Source organism: Cibotium barometz, chromosome 22 (genome assembly GCF_041138505.1).
Source record: "Cibotium barometz isolate CiBa-2024 chromosome 22, ASM4113850v1, whole genome shotgun sequence".
Taxonomy (NCBI): Eukaryota; Viridiplantae; Streptophyta; class Polypodiopsida; order Cyatheales; family Cibotiaceae; genus Cibotium; species Cibotium barometz.
This window is the reverse complement of record NC_141067.1, coordinates 21,228,695-21,241,241: the sequence shown is the minus strand read 5'-3', so window position 1 is coordinate 21,241,241 and position 12,547 is coordinate 21,228,695. Positions and strand designations below refer to the sequence as shown.

The following is a 12,547-nucleotide window of genomic DNA, read 5'->3' as shown; positions in this document are numbered from 1 at the left end:
GGTGCAGGACGCCGACTTCAAGTTCACGATGCTTGAGCATCGCGCCAAACCTATCAAAGGGCTGGGCGTGTCCGTCAACCTGGCCAGTGCAGCCAACTTCTTTGCTCTCAACACGCAGGGCCTGTCCATCGCCCGCATCGACTTCGACCCCAAGGGATTAAACCCGCCCCACGTTCATCCCCGCGCCACCGAGGTGCTCTTCCTGGCCGAGGGCACGCTCAAGGTGGGCTTCGTCACCGCCACGCCCAACAATACCCTCTTTGAGCAGACCCTCTCCCCCGGCGATCTCTTTGTCTTCCCTCGCGGCCTTGTGCACTTCCAGCTCAACCCCGACAAGCACCAATCCGCCCTCGCCATCTCCGCCCTCAATAGCCAGAACCCGGGCACCTCGCAACTCGCCGCCGCTCTCTTCGACGCCTACCCACCCCTCCCCGAGGAGGTGCTAGAGATAGCCTTCGGCATCAACAAGGATGAGGTGGAAAGCCTCATTGCCAGCGTCAGCAAAACCCTTTCCTAGCTTGATTAGACGCCGCCAACTTATACACGCAACTCTCGTGAATAAACTAGTTCTCTCGTGAATATTTCTTTTGAAATAATGACACTGTTTTCTTATCTCACGTGATTATTGACCCCCCAAAAAAAAAACTACATGGGCCATGGCCTCACAAAATTTTATGCCCATTGTGTGACTAGGTTTTAAAAACTTGATTATCACATTTTTAGAATATAACTATACCTTCACAACTTATACACACTCATAGGTTTATGAAAAAGAGAGATAGATATTGAGAGAGAGAGAGAGAGAGAGAGAGAGAGAGAGAGAGAATGTGTTCTTCATAATCAATCAAGATGATTGAGATCTAGATTGAGATTCAATTCAAGACTTTGAGTGAGATCAAGGTCAAGATTGAGGTTGAGACAAACATTGTGCTTGGTTATACTGCTTGGGAAATTTCATTTTAAGTCCCTACAGAGGCTAGAATGTGCAAAATTATTATATTTGAGTCTCTGCAAGACGAGAGTGCAAGTGTGAGAGTGAGTGTGTTATAATAATTCTCTAAGATTAAAATTGTGATAAGCTCTCTGTTGGAGCTCTATATATGGCTCACTCTACCTAACTTGGTCTCACCTATATATATGTATCTTGTCCTCAATATGAATCAGTCTTTGGGAGTGTACATGATGTGTCTCTTGTCTCGTCTCTTTCTCTCTACATTTCAACATGGTATCAGAGCATCTATAAGGGAAGCATCTATGTCTTCTTGTTAAATTCATGATTATAATTTCATGTCTTACAAGATTGTTCTTTGATTATGTGTTGTCTACATGATTTTATAGCTTAACTTGTTGTAATTAGAGTTGTTTCTTAATCGCAGGTGCGTAGATTGTATTGTGCTGGTGAATCCTATCAAAAAAGTTTGTCAAACGGAGTTGTGAGTCAAAAGTTATGACAGTTCAGGCAAACTGCATCTGTAACAGCAAAACAGGTTCTTTGAATAAGCAAACAGGTTCTTTGTGAGCACACAGGTTTCGTCTTCGTCAAGCGTCTTTGTGAGTACACAGGTTTCGTCTTCGTCAAGCGTCTTTAGCAAACCGCCAAATCTAGCTTCTTCGTCAAGCGTTTTTAGCAAACCGCCAAATCTAGCTTTTTCGTCAAGCGTCTCTTATTATTTTGCTATTTTTAGCAAAACGACCAATCTAGCTTTTTCATCAAGCGTCTATCAATGAATCTTGCGTCCCACGTCTCGCTATTTTGAGGACTCTTTTCTTATTGACGTTTCTTATCTCTTGCGGACGTCCTTGTCTATGGTGTGCAGATTTTGTGATTTTATCTTATACGTCTTCTCGCAGATAGATATGGCTATGACTGTTCTCGTCAATGGTTTTCCTTCTGGCCAACGTTCTATTCCTTCTTTTCAAGGCCAAGGGTTTCCCGGTTGGAAAGCAAAGATGCTGTTAATTCTTGAAGGCGATGAGCTTTCCAATGTTGTTATTGGCGATTCTCTATGTCCGTCTCAGCCTACTATTCCGGATTCTGACAACGTTCTTATCACAGAAGGCCCTGTTTTTGATGCATGGCGTCTTGCTTATATGGATTGGCAGAGGCGTGATAAAGCAGCTCGTCGGTACATTCTTTCTGCTCTTAGTGATTCTCTCATGCTTGATGTGTATGACTTTCCTACTTCCCATGACGTATGGGAGTATCTTATAGCAAATTTTCAGAAAAAGTCTGTTACAGAAACACTTTATTTGAGAGGTTTGCTTTCAAAGTTACAGTATGAAGTTGGTACTGCTATGATGGGGCATATTGATTCTTTCAAATCTATTATTAATCAACTTGCTGCTGCGGGTGATCCTGTTCCACGAAAGTAACTTATTACAATTCTTCTTGATACGATAAAGGATCCGTCTTATGACAACATTGTTACCATTCTTTTTAACAAGGACGGTCTTGATTTTGACCAAACTTGCATATCTTTGATTGAGTATTCTCAACGTCAACAACGACGTAGCATTGGTCATGATGCAGCTATGTTTTCACAACAAGAGGAGCCTAAGTCCCAACAGTTGGAACAGGCCTTTTATGTGCGAAAGCGTCCTTTTCAACGAGGAAACCGCAGAGGTGGTCGTCGTGGTGGTAGTTTCTCTCGTCTCAAATTTCCTAACAAGCATTGTTCTTACTGCAATAGGAATGGTCATACTGAAGATGACTGTTGGGCACGTCAATATGATGAAGAACACAACATTACCACAAAACAACCACGTTTATCTAGAGATTCTTCTTCTTGTGATTATTGTGGAAAATCTGATCATCCCTCTTCCATGTGCTTTAAGCGTCGATTTGATGTAGATCGAAATCAAGCATATGCAGCCGAGCATCATGATAATGATGTGCCTGAAACAAGTTGTGTTTTATGTTCAGTTCCCCCAGACAGAATACTTCATGTACGTGATGGTTCACTTTTCATTATTGATTCTGGTGCTATAGGAAATATGACATATGAATCTAAGTGGTTACATAACTATCATTCTTTACCTGTTAAGCGTGTTGTTTATCTTGCTGATGATACAACTTGTCAAGTCAAGGGCATTGGAGATTTATATCTTGGCACCTTATCTTCTTCAACTCGAGTTTTACGAGGGGTTTTACATGTCCCAGAACTTCAACGTAATCTTCTTTCAGTTGCAAGACTTGTTGATCTTGGTTTGTTTGTTGGATTCGACCACACCAAATGCCGCATTGAGAAAGATGGGCAGATTATTGCAACTGCTTCTCGTAATGGAAATTTGTTTGAGCTCTCTCTCAATGATGCTGTAGCAAATGTTGTCACTGCTCCAGGTGATCATGATTGCAAGATATGGCATCATCGCTTTGTTCATGCTGATTTCTCAAAGCTTCTTGATCTTCATCGTCAAGGTCTTGTATGTGGCATGGATCTTAAAGCTCATCCTCATATGGGAATCTGTGAGTTTTGTGCTCTTGGCAAACACAATCGTAAACCCTTTCCTCTCTCGAATTCAGTTCATTCTCATGATTTATTGGATCTTGTTCATACCGACATTTGTGGACCTTTGCCTCCATCGAGAACACAACATCGTTATTTCATTACATTTATTGATGATTACTCACGGTATACAGTTGTTTTCTTGCTTCGACAAAAATCTGAGGCGTTATCTGTTTTTAAGCAATTTCACAAGGCTGCCGAACTTCAAACTGGTCGTCGCCTCAAGAAACTTCGCAGCGATAATGGTGGAGAATATGTGTCTCGTGAGTTTGAGAGTTATTGTACGAACCATGGTATTCATCATGAACATACTCTTCCATATTCACCTCAACAGAACGGTGTTGCTGAACGTAAGAATCGCACTATTATCAATGCTATACGATGTATGCTGATTCATTCTGGGTTATCTCGTGTTTTCTGGAGTGAAGCTCTCTTGACAGTAGTCTTTGTTCAGAATCATCTTCCTACTACTGCTCCTTCTGGTAAGATACCCATCACAGCATGGACAGGTGAAATTCCTTCTGTATCTCATTTTCGAACCTTTGGATGCATTGCTTATATTCATGTTCCTAAAGAAACACGAGCAAAGCTTGATGCTCCTGGGCTTAAAGTTATTTTTATTGGGTATTCTGACACTTCCAAAGGCTACAAATTCTATGACCCGTCCTCCAAGAAAGTTCTTGTGAATCGTGATGCTATTTTCAATGAACAGCTTATGGGCGGTACATGGTCCATGGATGATTCTGATGATACTAAATCTTTGCTTCAAGCTTTTCCATTCTTGTGTGATGATGAATCTTCTTCTATAGAGCAACTTTCCTCTTCACAACCATCTAAAGAGCAACTTTCCTCTTCACAACCATTGATTCCGAATGCTATCATTGATGATGTTGACATTTTTATTGATCTGCCTATTGATTTTGAGCATGGTTCTTGTCATGTTTATGATGAAGATTTTGATGCTGATGTTTTCTCTACTTCTGAAGATCCTGCCACATACAATGATGCTATATGTTCTCCACAAAAGGATCAATGGCAAGAGGCTATGGAAGCAGAGTACGATTCTCTTATCTCTAAAGGTACATGGATACTCACTGAGCTGCCTCCTGGCCGTACTGCCATTAAGTGTAAATGGGTATACAAGACAAAATTTAAAGCAGATGGATCCTTTGACAAATTCAAGGCACGTTTAGTTGCCAAAGGTTATTCTCAAGTTGCTGGCGTTGATTATCTTGAAACCTTTTCACCAGTTGTTCGCATTACTAGTATTCGGGTTTTATTGGCATTTGCTGTTCAATTCGACTTAGAAATTCATCAGATGGACGTGCGCACAGGTTTCTTGAATGGAGATTTGAATGAAGAAATTTGCATGGAGCAGCCAGAAGGATTTGTTATTGCAGGTAAGGAAGATCTTGTTGCTCGTCTTCATAGGGCCTTATATGGTCTTAAACAAGCTTCACGGGCCTGGTACATCAAGTTTGATCTTTTTCTTACCTCCCATGGCTTTCTCTCTTGCTCTTCTGATCCCAACTTATTTACCAAACACCAAAATGGTAGTTTTGTAATCCTTGCCCTTTATGTGGATGATACAATCCTTGTTTCCAATGATTTGGGATTTTTACACCAAAATAAGCAGTTGTTATCTTCGGCATTTGATATGGTGGATCTTGGAGAGCTTCACTCGTGTCTTGGCATTCAGATTCAAAGGGATCGCAACAAAGGTATTTTATTACTTCGACAGTCAAAGTTTATTGAAGATACTATTAAGAAGTTTGGTTTGGAATCAGCACATTCAGCAACTACTCCTTGTCTTGCGAGTTCCATGAAAAACACTTCCGATGGTGGTGGCCAGCTTGTTACAAATCAACCATATGCTAATTTGGTTGGATGTCTTCAAGTTGTTGGTTTGAACACTCGTCCTGACATTTTGTTTATTGCTAACTATCTCGGGCAACATCTTGCATGTCCTTCTCTTAAGCATTGGTCTTCAGCAAAGCGTGTGTTGAAATACTTGAAAGGCACTGCAGATTATGGTTTGGTTTATCAACGACAATTCACATCCGACTCCATTCCATCTCTTTCTCTTTTGGGTTACACAGATGCAGATTGGGCCAGCTCACATTTATCTATGCGATCTACTAGTGGCAATTGTTTCTTCATTAATGGTTGTCTTATTTCTTGGACCAGCAAGAAACAACGTTGTGTTGCAGTTTCTACAACCGAATCTGAATATGTTGCGGCATCGCTTGCAGCTCGTGAACTCATTTGGCTTCGACAAGTGTTGACAAATATTGGCCATTCTCCTCTTTCTAGTACACCCTTGCGGTGTGATATTTAGAGTGCTATTAGTCTTGCAAAAGACTATGTCCAACATAACAAGTCAAAACATATTGCTGTGCATTACCATTATGTTCGATACGAAGTACGCAAAGGCACTATCATGATTGAACATTGTCCAAGTGACCTGATGATTGCAGATATTCTTACCAAAGGTCTCAATGAGTCACGTTTCATTCTCTTGCGCTCAGAGCTTGGAGTTGCCTCGGGCTCACTCTTTCTAGATTAGGCTCTTTACTCTTATGGTAGCTTTGTACATATATCATTGTAATCTTCTAGACACCATGCACTTTGCACATTTCACAATTGCACACTATGACCTCTTGGTCATTTTGTATATTTGTACATAGATGCACAATGCACTTTCACATCATTACTTCTGGTTCATATTTTCACATTTGTATAGGGGCTTGGGTTTTTCCCTTGTACTCCCCAAGGGTTTTTCCATCCATAACTAGAGACCCTTGTTTGAGTGGGGGTGTTGGAGCTCTATATATGGCTCACTCTACCTAACTTGGTCTCACCTATATATATGTATCTTGTCCTCAATATGAATCAGTCTTTGGGAGTGTACATGATGTGTCTCTTGTCTCGTCTCTTTCTCTCTACATTTCAACACTCTCTACCTACTACTACTACAGAGGTTAAAAGAGTCTCTACAGAGATGCGAGTGCAATGCGAGTGATGGATCGCGGGTGGTCGGATGGATCAAGCTTCTTTTAGAGTAATACATGTCATTAAGAAGAAAACATAAGTTGTTGATAATGCACAAACTATGAATGGGAGGTATAATTGGATATCTTACCCTTATAATGATATGCCTCATTTTTGGGATACTCCCCAATGGGATAATCCAACCACCAAGGGCAATATTCCTTCGACTCCCAATCACTAAACCCATGATCTTGCATCTAAGAGGAAAAAATGCATCCCTTCCTAGAAGAATCTATCCACTCCTGCACAAAATCTGGCATATCCTCAATAGAGTGCTCATCATGTAGCTTCACTCATTAGGAGACATTTGAACATATTTTGGGACTTTTTCTAATGAAAGTAATTAGCAACGGACCAATAGGAATAGAGGATTGTGCACATTTGGTCTCCTTTGAATATAGGGAGGGAGACTAGGCTGTAGGGAGGGGGACTAGGCTTTTAGTACTAATAATTATACTTGTCCCTTTAAAAAAGTAGGGGGTTTAGGGTAGATATACACGTGTGATGTTGACAATTGACACGTGGGGTTTGTGAATATTAAAAACAAATCTTTTTTCAATCTATTTGTAATAATGCACGTGAAAGAGAGAGAGAGAGAGAGAGAGACAAAGACAGAGACAGATCCATCGACCACGACAACGATCCATCGACCACGACAGCAATCCATCGAGCCACCGACAGCTTTGGTATGTGTTTCTTTTGCACACACTATTAATCCAATTCTAGGATTAATAAGAGCTACTACCATTATCTTACATCAAGGAGTCATGGTAGATACACCAAAGGGTCATACATTCAAGATATCAAGTAATAGTGTCCAAAGCTACAGCTTGGACGGGCGCACGTAATGGTGTGACAGAGTATTTATGGCAATTCCTACTTAAGGAACGTAAGAGTTTGATTTAGATGTTCAAGAGGGAAAGCGGACTTGAAAATGAAATTTTTGACTACAATGAAATTTGAGATGGGTTTTTGGAGGGGAAAGTGAGTTTTGGGGGATCTCAAAATTTCAAAATTTTAAGGATTTTTTGAGCCACGAAAATGGTGGGACCATATCTACCCTAAACCCCCTACTTTTTTAAAGGGACAAGTATAATTATTAGTACTAAAAGCCTAGTCCCCCTCCCTATAGCCTAGTCTCCCTCCCTATATTCAAAGGAGACCAAATGTGCACAATCCTCTATTCCTATTGGTCCGTTGCTAATTACTTTCATTAGAAAAAGTCCCAAAATATGTTCAAATGTCTCCTAATGAGTGAAGCTACATGATGAGCACTCTATTGAGGATATGCCAGATTTTGTGCAGGAGTGGATAGATTCTTCTAGGAAGGGATGCATTTTTCCCTCTTAGATGCAAGATCATGGGTTTAGTGATTGGGAGTCGAAGGAATATTGCCCTTGGTGGTGGGATTATCCCATTGGGGAGTATCCCAAAAATGAGGCATATCATTATAAGGGTAAGATATCCAATTATACCTCCCATTCATAGTTTGTGCATTATCAACAACTTATGTTTTCTTCTTAATGACATGTATTACTCTAAAAGAAGCTTGATCCATCCGACCACCCGCGATCCATCACTCGCATTGCACTCGCATCTCTGTAGAGACTCTTTTAACCTCTGTAGTAGTAGTAGGTAGAGAGCTTATCACAATTTTAATCTTAGAGAATTATTATAACACACTCACTCTCACACTTGCACTCTCGTCTTGCAGAGACTCAAATATAATAATTTTGCACATTCTAGCCTCTGTAGGGACTTAAAATGAAATTTCCCAAGCAGTATAACCAAGCACAATGTTTGTCTCAACCTCAATCTTGACCTTGATCTCACTCAAAGTCTTGATTTGAATCTCAATCTAGATCTCAATCATCTTGATTGATTATGAAGAACACATTCTCTCTCTCTCTCTCTCTCTCAATATCTATCTCTCTTTTTCATAAACCTATGAGTGTGTATAAGTTGTGAAGGTATAGTTATATTCTAAAAATGTGATAATCAAGTTTTTAAAACCTAGTCACACAATGGGCATAAAATTTTGTGAGGCCATGGCCCATGTAGTTTTTTTTTTTGGGGGTCAATAGTCACGTGAGATAAGAAAACAGTGTCATTATTTCAAAAGAAATATTCACGAGAGAACTAGTTTATTCACGAAATCAAGCTAAGAAAGGGTTTTGCCGACGCTGGCAATGAGGCTTTCCACCTCATCCTTGTTGATGCCGAAGGCTATCTCTAGCACCTCCTCGGGGAGGGGTGGGTAGGCGTCGAAGAGAGCGGCGGCGAGTTGCGAGGTGCCCGGGTTCTGGCTATTGAGGGCGGAGATGGCGAGGGCGGATTGGTGCTTGTCGGGGTTGAGCTGGAAGTGCACAAGGCCGCGAGGGAAGACAAAGACATCGCCGGGGGAGAGGGTCTGCTCAAAGAGGGTATTGTTGGGCGTGGCGGTGACGAAGCCCACCTTGAGCGTGCCCTCGGCCAGGAAGAGCACCTCGGTGGCGCGGGGATGAACGTGGGGCGGGTTGAATCCCTTGGGGTCGAAGTCGATGCGGGCGATGGACAGGCCCTGCGTGTTGAGAGCAAAGAAGTTGGCTGCACTGGCCAGGTTGACGGACACGCCCAGCCCTTTGATAGGTTTGGCGCGATGCTCAAGCATCGTGAACTTGAAGTCGGCGTCCTGCACCTCATTGGCCGGCTTGCAGGCGAACCCGTTGAGGGTGATCATGCTGGTGTTATCCGCCACACAGAAGTCCTATCTTTTCTTATACTCTTCTTCCCAAGGAATTAAATCCTATCTTGGAAGGGCAAGGAAACCTTCAAAGTCTTAGCTTGCTGCTGCAAAGCTAACATATTAGAGTTTAGACTACATGGGTGTGAATTCTGGCTTAGGATGGATCTTTTTTTATTGGGTTTGTTGAGACACAAAGAGAGCGGATGTGATAGTAGGTGAGACATACCCAATTTCCTTCCTCTTTCTATTTGTTCAAGCCCTTACACACGTTGAGAAAAAAGGCACATTTTTCTTTGGATATTTTGAAGTCTAGTAAGTGTGTGAACACCCTCTTAAATAAGAGAACATAAGATGGCGCCTTGGTGCCTATAGAAAGCATTGTACATGGTGACAATATTATCATAGCTCAGTTCTCATAATACAATCATTGTTGCATTGCACAGTCTCTCACCTAAAAATATGTAAGTATAGCATGTGAGTTCATCGTCGAAAAGGGTTTTTTAATTCCAAATGTTAAGGTAAATTCACATCAATATATTTACATTTAGGTTTTTTTTAAAATCGATTTTGAAAAAAGCTTACAAGTGCATAGAGAAAAAGGGACCATTTTATTCATGAAAAAATCAAAGGTGAGGGGTTTTTTAAATACCGCTTGAACACACGTGATACATGGGGTGTGATACATAGGGTTTCTTAATTGTGCAGCCCCCACGAATATACCCAATATCCTTCCTCTTTTTATTTGTTCATGCCCTTACATACGTAGAGACAAAAGGCACATTTTTCTTTGGATATTTTAAAGTCTAGTTAAGTGTCCACCCACTCGTGTGTGAACACCCTCTTAATAAGAGAACATAAGATGGGACTTTGGTGCTTATATAAATCATTGTACATGGTGAAAGTATTATCATTGTTGCGTTATGCAATATCTCTCTATTATTAGCTATCACATCTTTCTCTCCCTCTCCCTCTTACTCTCTCTCTATGCCTCTCTCTAAAAGTACTATCTTGATGGCTTGAACCTCCATCTCTCTTTGCACAAGTTCTACTCCTACACTCACAGCATTGGCACCTTCCACCCACCATAACATGAGCTCTAATCATGCAAACACAAATATAGTATCAGAGCCTTGATCCGTGATACTCCCATTAATCACCTTTCATTAGTAAAAACCCTTTTTTCCTCTTTGTCTAGGCACTCCCTGGCAATGTTTTTCTTTGTTCTCCCTCTATAGAGAATCATTCTTTGAGCTTTTTAGTGTTTTTTGAAGATAACATAGAGCTACCCGACCTCGAGGGGCTTATCCCAACTCAAAGAAAATGTGGTGAAAACACATCATAAACTCGTGGAAAAACATAATTTATAGCATTAAGGGCTACATGTAAAATTGAACAATTGCTCTTAGGGTTTCAAGTTTAAAGACATACCATCAAGTGGGTGATGAAAACCAAGCAATCATCGATTTCCTTTACTAATCGAGTGATTAACCCTAATCACCTTTAGTTTTTTGAAGTTCTCAAGTTCCAAATCATTGATTTGTGAGTTGATATTCCCATATATATCCACCCCCTTCATTTGTTGCGTTAATCGCTTCCTCCAAACTACACTACATTTTTGCATATGCTTTTAAGGGGGGGGATTGCATAATCATCAATTTGACGCTTTTCTCAAGTATGAAAAAAACCAACAAATTTAAGCTTTTAAAGCCACAAGAAATTGTAGCTTTTCAAAAATTAGGGTAAAGTTGGCCTAAGTACAGCCTCTACACAATCAAGAATTTGGCGCTTTTCTCAAATGTTGGCCCAATTATAGCTTTTACCCTATCAAGAATTTGGGTCTTATCTCAAATGTTGAGAAAATCATCAAATTGAAGACCTTGCACACCGATAAGTTTTTGGAGCTTTTCCACAAGAAATCCTTCTGCATTAAATCGACCATGCCACATCAACAACAAAGTCCTTCATTATAGCTTCCAAGTCGAGCATTAAGAGGTACTCTCCCTTGGCCCTTGAGCCTCAAAATGATAGTCCAAGTGTCAATCGCTTGGCAATGACATCAAAGGATGATCTTCATAGACATTTCAGCAATGTGGTGAGTTTTTCAAACTTCCAACATCATCTTCTAATTATGTATGATTTATGGGTTATATGCTAGGGATGTCTCTCAACATCTCAATATTTGGATATCTTTTTTATAAGCCTTCTATAAAAGGATTGGCTTCTTTTTATCTTACTTTCCCTACTTAGAGAGAGAGGGTTGTCTGTAAATAGACTAATGTACACAACTGGGCCTAACATGAGAATTTCATGTGTTGGCATCATTGTGTGCTTTTGTATTACATGATTGCAATCTAAGAGCCCAAATCATCATATTGAAGGTTATGTATCACTCTTAGCTGACAGTTCACTCTGAAGGGGGGTTTGTTGGATATTTCGGAGTCTAGTAATTTTCAAGTGGTGTGTGAACAACCCCTTAATAAAAGAATATAAGATAAGGCCTTCATGCCTATATAATCATTTTATATGGTGGAATTATTATCATAATACAATCATTATTGTTATATATGGTGGAGCTATTATCATAGTACAAACATTATTGTGATCTATAATCTCTCTCAATTGTTGGCTATCACATCTCCCTATGTCTCTTATACATGGTGGAATTTTTCTCATAGTACAAACATCATTGTGATGTGCAGTCTCTCTCAATTGTTGGCTATCACATCTCGCTTTGTTTCTTCATATGTCTCTCTCTCTCTCTCTCTCTCTCTCTCTCTCTCTCTCTCTATCTCTCTCAAAGGGGCACCATGTCCATGGCTTGAACCTGAATTTCCATTTCTTTTTGCACAAGTTCCTTTCCTACACTCACATCATGGACATGTTCCACCCACCATACATGAGCTTTAATCATGTGGATACTAACAGTTTTCTAGGGAGGATCTCCCCTTCTACTGTAATTTATGGGATCAAAATTTCTTATGCATATTATTGGGGACTAACCCATGCCAAAGCTTCATGCATTGCATTCGCATTTGTAGCCACAATTCAAGCCTAGCTGTGATGCATTGGATCAGAAACTCATTGCATTACACAAAATAACAAGAAACCCATGTCCTAAAATGCAGTCTATTTCTAGTTATATTTGTAAATTATGGTTTATCTCTATATCCTCCATTAGGTTTGTTTCTTATTATATATTACACTAATTTTTTTAAAAGTAACTATATAAATATATTAAAGTCTATAATTTGTTCAAGTATTTGAT

General features: G+C 40.2%; 1 pseudogene; it reads right to left on the bottom strand.

Annotated features, from left to right (window-relative positions):
- Nucleotides 1-8,718: 8,718 nt before the first annotated feature.
- LOC147626386 (germin-like protein 8-9 pseudogene) lies at nucleotides 8,719-9,276 on the bottom strand (annotated as a pseudogene).
- Between the last annotated feature and the right edge of the window lie 3,271 nt (nucleotides 9,277-12,547).